The sequence below is a fragment of the Ranitomeya imitator genome, chromosome 2 (assembly GCF_032444005.1).
Source record: "Ranitomeya imitator isolate aRanImi1 chromosome 2, aRanImi1.pri, whole genome shotgun sequence".
In the NCBI taxonomy this organism is placed as follows: Eukaryota; Metazoa; Chordata; class Amphibia; order Anura; family Dendrobatidae; genus Ranitomeya; species Ranitomeya imitator.
In genome coordinates this window covers 321,633,249-321,639,474 of record NC_091283.1, presented here as the reverse complement: position 1 = coordinate 321,639,474, position 6,226 = coordinate 321,633,249, and positions in this window count along the sequence as shown.

Genomic DNA, 6,226 nt, shown 5'->3' with positions numbered 1-6,226 from the left:
GATGCAGGGCTCCGCGGTGAGCCCGCACCAAAGCCGGGAGATGTCAGCTGTTTTGAACAGCTGACATGTGCCCGTAATAGGCGCGGGCAGAATCGCGATCTGCCCGCACCTATTAACTAGTTAAATGCCGCTGTCAAACACAGACAGCGGCGTTTAACTACCGCTTCCGGCCGGGCGGCCGGAAATGACGTCATCGCCGACCCCCGTCACATGATCGGGGGTCGGCGATGCGTCTCCATTGTAACCATAGAGGTCCTTGAGACCTCTATGGTTACTGATCACCGGTGGCTGTGAGCGCCACCCTGTGGTCGGCGCTCAAAGCACACCTCCATTTCTGCTACCTAGCAGCGATCAGCAGATCGCTGCTATGTAGCAGAGGCGATCGTGCTGTGCCTGCTTCTAGCCTCCCATGGAGGCTATTGAAGCATGGCAAAAGTAAAAAAAAAAGTTGAAAAAAATGTTAAAAAAATAAAAAAAATATAAAAGTTTAAATTACTCCCCTTTCGCCCCAATCAAAATAAATCAATAAAAAATATATAAAATCTACGCATATTTGGTATCGCCGCGCTCAGAATCGCCCGATCTATCAATTAAAAAAAAGCATTAACCTGATCGCTAAACAACGTAGCGGGAAAAAAATTCGAAACACCAGAATTACGTTTTTTTGGTCGCCGCGACATTGCATTTAAATGCAATAACGGGCGATCAAAAGAACGTATCTTCACCGAAATGCTATAATTAAAAACGTCATCTCGGCACGCAAAAAATAAGCCCTCAACTGACCCCAGATCATGAAAAATGGAGACGCTACGGGTATCGGAAAATGGCGCAAATTTTTTTTTTATTTTTTTTTTTTAAGCAAAGTTTGGAATTTTTTTTCACCACTTAGGTAAAAAATAACTTAGTCATGTTTGGTGTCTATGAACTCATACTGACCTGGAGAATCATAATGTCAGGTCATTTTAAGCATTTAGTGAATCTAGCAAAAAAGCCAAACAAAAAACAAGTGTGGGACTGCACTTTTTTTGCAATTTCACCGCACTTGGAATTTTTTTCCCGTTTTCTAGTACATGACATGCTAAAACCAATGATGTCGTTCAAAAGTACAACTCGTCCCGCAAAAAATAAGCCCTCACATGGCCAAATTGACAGAAAAATAAAAAAGTTATGGCTCTGGGAAGGAGGGGAGCGAAAAACGAACACGGAAAAACAAAAAATCCCACGGTCATGAAGGGGTTAAGCAAAATTGGATCTTCTTAAAGGGGTTGTCTCATGTCATTCTTCATGTTTGCTGACAAAAAGATGAAACTAAACTTTATTAATTCCAAATGTAAAACTATACCCATAATTCACCCCCTGAAGGTTAGTCAGAAGGTGACTAACCGAAAAAACATATACCCCACATTTTAGTATATAGGGTGAGGTGAGGTATACAAACTCACTATCAAAGCCTCTCATTTCTATGGGTTTCATCGTCCTCACCAAAGACGACTCATCGGGAGACTTAATTTAATATTGACCTATATTCACGCCAGACTAGATGGGGAAAAAAACTAAAATCGTGTATCATGTTACCCAAAACAGTCAGAAAACTAGCCATATATAGGCAAATCCCAGACGTCAAACTATATACTTCGTAAGTTTATAAGCCACTGCAGTGGCGGTCAGTCAGGAATAGAAAGTATGTGAAAATACAATATACCGTATATACTCGAGTATAAGCCGAGATTTTCAGCCCAAATTTTTGGGCTGTGCCATATAGAATGCTCAATAATCAATGGTATGGAGCATTATATATGGCACAGCTTTATATGGAACCTCCTTTGGGGCAATAATGAACGGTATGAAGCATCTATTTTTATTTTTTAAATTCACCGGTAGCTGCTGCATTTTCCACCCTAGGCTTATACTCGAGTCAATAAGTTTTCCCAGTTTTTTGTGGCAAAATTAGGGGGGTCGGCTTATACTCGGGTCGGCTTATACTCGAGTATATACGGTAATTATTGTTTTTTATCCTATAGGGCCTGCACTAGTTTGGTATTGTAGCAGATGTCTATTAGTAGTGCAGGCAAATTGTCCTAGACTGAACTCCGTTTTCAGATGGCCCAATATATACCACTCAAGGAAACTTACCTGCTCCAAAGATCATTAGCAGCTTCTAACTAATGCCCATGCTGCGGTCTGCCAAGCAATGAGTAACATAGTAACATAGTAACATAGTTAGTAAGGCCGAAAAAAGACATTTGTCCATCCAGTTCAGCCTATATTCCATCATAATAAATACCCAGATCTACGTCCTTCTACAGAACCTAATAATTGTATGATACAATATTGTTCTGCTCCAGGAAGACATCCAGGCCTCTCTTGAACCCCTCGACTGAGTTCGCCATCACCACCTCCTCAGGCAAGCAATTCCAGATTCTCACTGCCCTAACAGTAAAGAATCCTCTTCTATGTTGGTGGAAAAACCTTCTCTCCTCCAGACGCAAAGAATGCCCCCTTGTGCCCGTCACCTTCCTTGGTATAAACAGATCCTCAGCGACATATTTGTATTGTCCCCTTATATACTTATACATGGTTATTAGATCGCCCCTCAGTCATCTTTTTTCTAGACTAAATAATCCTAATTTTGCTAATCTATCTGGGTATTGTAGTTCTCCCATCCCCTTTATTAATTTTGTTGCCCTCCTTTGTACTCTCTCTAGTTCCATTATATCCTTCCTGAGCACCGGTGCCCAAAACTGGTCACAGTACTCCATGTGCGGTCTAATTAGGGATTTGTACAGAGGCAGTATAATGCTCTCATCATGTGTATTCAGACCTCTTTTAATGCACCCCATGATCCTGTTTGCCTTGGCAGCTGCTGCCTGGCACTGGCTGCTCCAGGTAAGTTTATAATTAACTAGGATCCCCAAGTCCTTCTTCCTGTCAGATTTACCCAGTGGTTTCCCGTTCAGTGTGTAATGGTGATATTGATTCCTTCTTCCCATGTGTATAACCTTACATTTATCATTGTTAAACCTCATCTGCCACCTTTCAGCCCAAGTTTCCAACTTTTCCAGATCCATCTGTAGCAGAATACTATCTTCTCTTGTATTAACTGCTTTACATAGTTTTGTATCATCTGCAAATATCGATATTTTACTGTGTAAACCTACCAGATCATTAATGAATATGTTGAAGAGAACAGGTCCCAATACCGACCCCTGTGGTACCCCCACTGGTCACAGCGACCCAGTTAGAGACTATACCATTTATAACCACCCTCTGCTTTCTATCACTAAGCCAGTTACTAACCCATTTACACACATTTTCCCCCAGACCAAGCATTCTCATTTTGTTTACCAACCTCTTGTGCGGCACGCTATCAAACGCTTTGGAAAAATTGAGATATACCACGTCCAATGACTCACCGTGGTCCAGCCTATAGCTTACCTCTTCATAAAAACTGATTAGATTGGTTTGACAGGAGCGATTTCTCATAAACCCATGCTGAAATGGAGTTAAACAGTTATTCTCATTGAGATCATCCAGAATAACATCCCTCAGAAACCCTTCAAATATTTTACCAACAATAGAGGTTAGACTTACTGGCCTATAATTTCCAGGTTCACTTTTAGAGCCCTTTTTGAATATTGGCACCACATTTGCTATGCGCCAGTCCTGCGGAACAGACCCCGTCGCTATAGAGTCCCTAAAAATAAGAAACAATGGTTTATCTATTACATTACTTAGTACTCGTGGGTGTATGCCATCCGGACCCGGAGATTTATCTATTTTAATCTTATTTAGCCGGTTTCGCACCTCTTCTTGGGTTAGATTGGTGACCCTTAATATAGGGTTTTCATTGTTTCTTGGGATTTCACCTAGCATTTCATTTTCCACCGTGAATACCGTGGAGAAGAAGGTGTTTAATATGTTAGCTTTTTCCTCGTCATCTACAACCATTCTTTCCTCACTATTTTTTAAGGGGCCTACATTTTCAGTTTTTATTCTTTTACTATTGATATAGTTGAAGAACAGTTTGGGATTAGTTTTACTCTCCTTAGCAATGTGCTTCTCTGTTTCCTTTTTGGCAGCTTTAATTAGCTTTTTAGATAAAGTATTTTTCTCCCTATAGTTTTTTAGAGCTTCAATGGTGCCATCCTGCTTTAGTAGTGCAAATGCTTTCTTTTTACTGTTAATTGCCTGTCTTACTTCTTTGTTTAGCCACATTGGGTTTTTCCTATTTCTAGTCCTTTTATTCCCACAAGGTATAAACCGCTTACAGTGCCTATTTAGGATGTTCTTAAACATTTTCCATTTATTATCTGTATTCTTATTTCTGAGGATATTGTCCCAGTCTACCAGATTAAGGGCATCTCTAAGCTGGTCAGACTTTGCCTTCCTAATGTTCAGTGTTTTTGTGACTCCCTGACAAGTCCCCCTAGTGGAAGACAGGTGAAACTGTACAATATTGTGGTCGCTATTTCCTAGATGCCCGACCACCTGCAGATTTGTTATTCTGTCAGGTCTATTAGATAGTATTAGGTCTAAAAGTCCTGCTCCTCTAGTTGGATTCTGCACCAATTGTGAAAGATAATTTTTCTTGATTATTAGCAGAAACCTGTTGCCTTTATGTAAGTGTGGTATACTTGATTATTTGTACCAAATGTCTAACTGGGGGTCTGTATGTGGGGGAGACAGGGCAAAAGCTTAGAACAAGATGAATTCTAACCGCCACACAATGAAAGAAAAAAGAATGGCTCTACCTGTGGCAAAACATTTTTGTAGTCCTGACCACAGCACCATGGACATGAAATTACTTGTATTAAAAAGGAAACTTCAAATCTCAGAGAGACAGAAGGATCTGGGAGCATAAACTCATAACAAGCTTAGACACACTCAATAACGGAATGAATATGTTGCATGGATTCATGTCTTTTTACATCAATTAAGAAATTTGCTCCTCAGACCTTGTGGGGGCATCACAACACAGAACCAGACCCCTATCAGAGAGCAATAAAACTTTCACACTCCTAATCTATGAAGTGTTCCAATATTTATGGCCACCACCGTTTATCGCTCTCCCATAATAATAGTTATGCTTTACGTCACTTGTCTTACGTGTTGTATTATTTCTGTGCTGTGTTGTGTATAAATATGTGATTTATCAGAATTTCTATTAGTCTACGCCTGATGAAGAGACCTGAGTAGTCTTGAAAGCTTGCAATTTGTTACCATCTTTTCAGTTAGCCATTAAAAGGTATCAACCACTGAGGACTCTCAATTCTAAATATTTTCCTAAGAGAGTGTCACTATCAAGGTTGAAATGAGATTAAGTGCACTGTATGTATTGAGCAGTGGCGTATCCAGAGGGGGGCAGCCGGGCGCAGCTGACAGGGGGGCGCCAGCGGGCTGCATGTTAATGCGGCGGTCCAAGGAGGCTTAAGCAGTGGCGTATCCAGGGGGGGGCAGCTGGGGCATGTGCCCCGGGAGCAGCCGACAGGGGGGCACCAGCGGGCCGCCTGTGGGACTGCACTTGTCACGCAGCAGAGCCCCTCCACCGCTGAGATCCACACACCACAGCTGTTGCTGCCGCAGCTCTGTGGGCACAGGACCTGTGATGAGGTCACAGGAGGGGAGAAGTCAGGAGTCACATGATCAAGGGCCTCCGTATAGTGCAGGACTCTGCTGGTTGTCATGGTGCTCGGTGCTGGACGAGGGTCAGCTTTTGTGTGGGGTCAGGAGTGGTTTGTGTGGATGTAGCAGAGTCGTGTGTGTACGAGGTGTACAGAGCGGAAGCCGTGTGCAAGGTGTATGGAGCGGAGCTGGGTATGTACAAAGCGGAGCCGTATGTGTACGTGTACAGAGCGGAACTGGGTGTGTGCAAGGTGTATGGAGTGGAGCCGTGTGTGTACGAGGTGTGCGGAGTGGAACTGGGTGTGTGCAAGGTGTATGGAGCTGAGCCGTATGTGTACAAGGTGTACAGAGCGGAGCCGTGTGTGTACGGAGTGGAACTGGGTGTGTGCAAGGTGTATGGAGCGGAGCCGTGTGTACAAGGTGTACGGAACGGAGCCATGTGCGTACGAGGTGTACGGAGTGGTGCCGTGTGTGCAAGGTGTATGGAGCGGAGTTGTGTGTGTCTATGAGGTGTATGAAGCGAAGCCGCGTGTGTACGAGGTGTACAGAGCAGAGCCACGTGTGTACGAGGTGTACGGAGCAGAGCCACGTGTATACGAGGTGT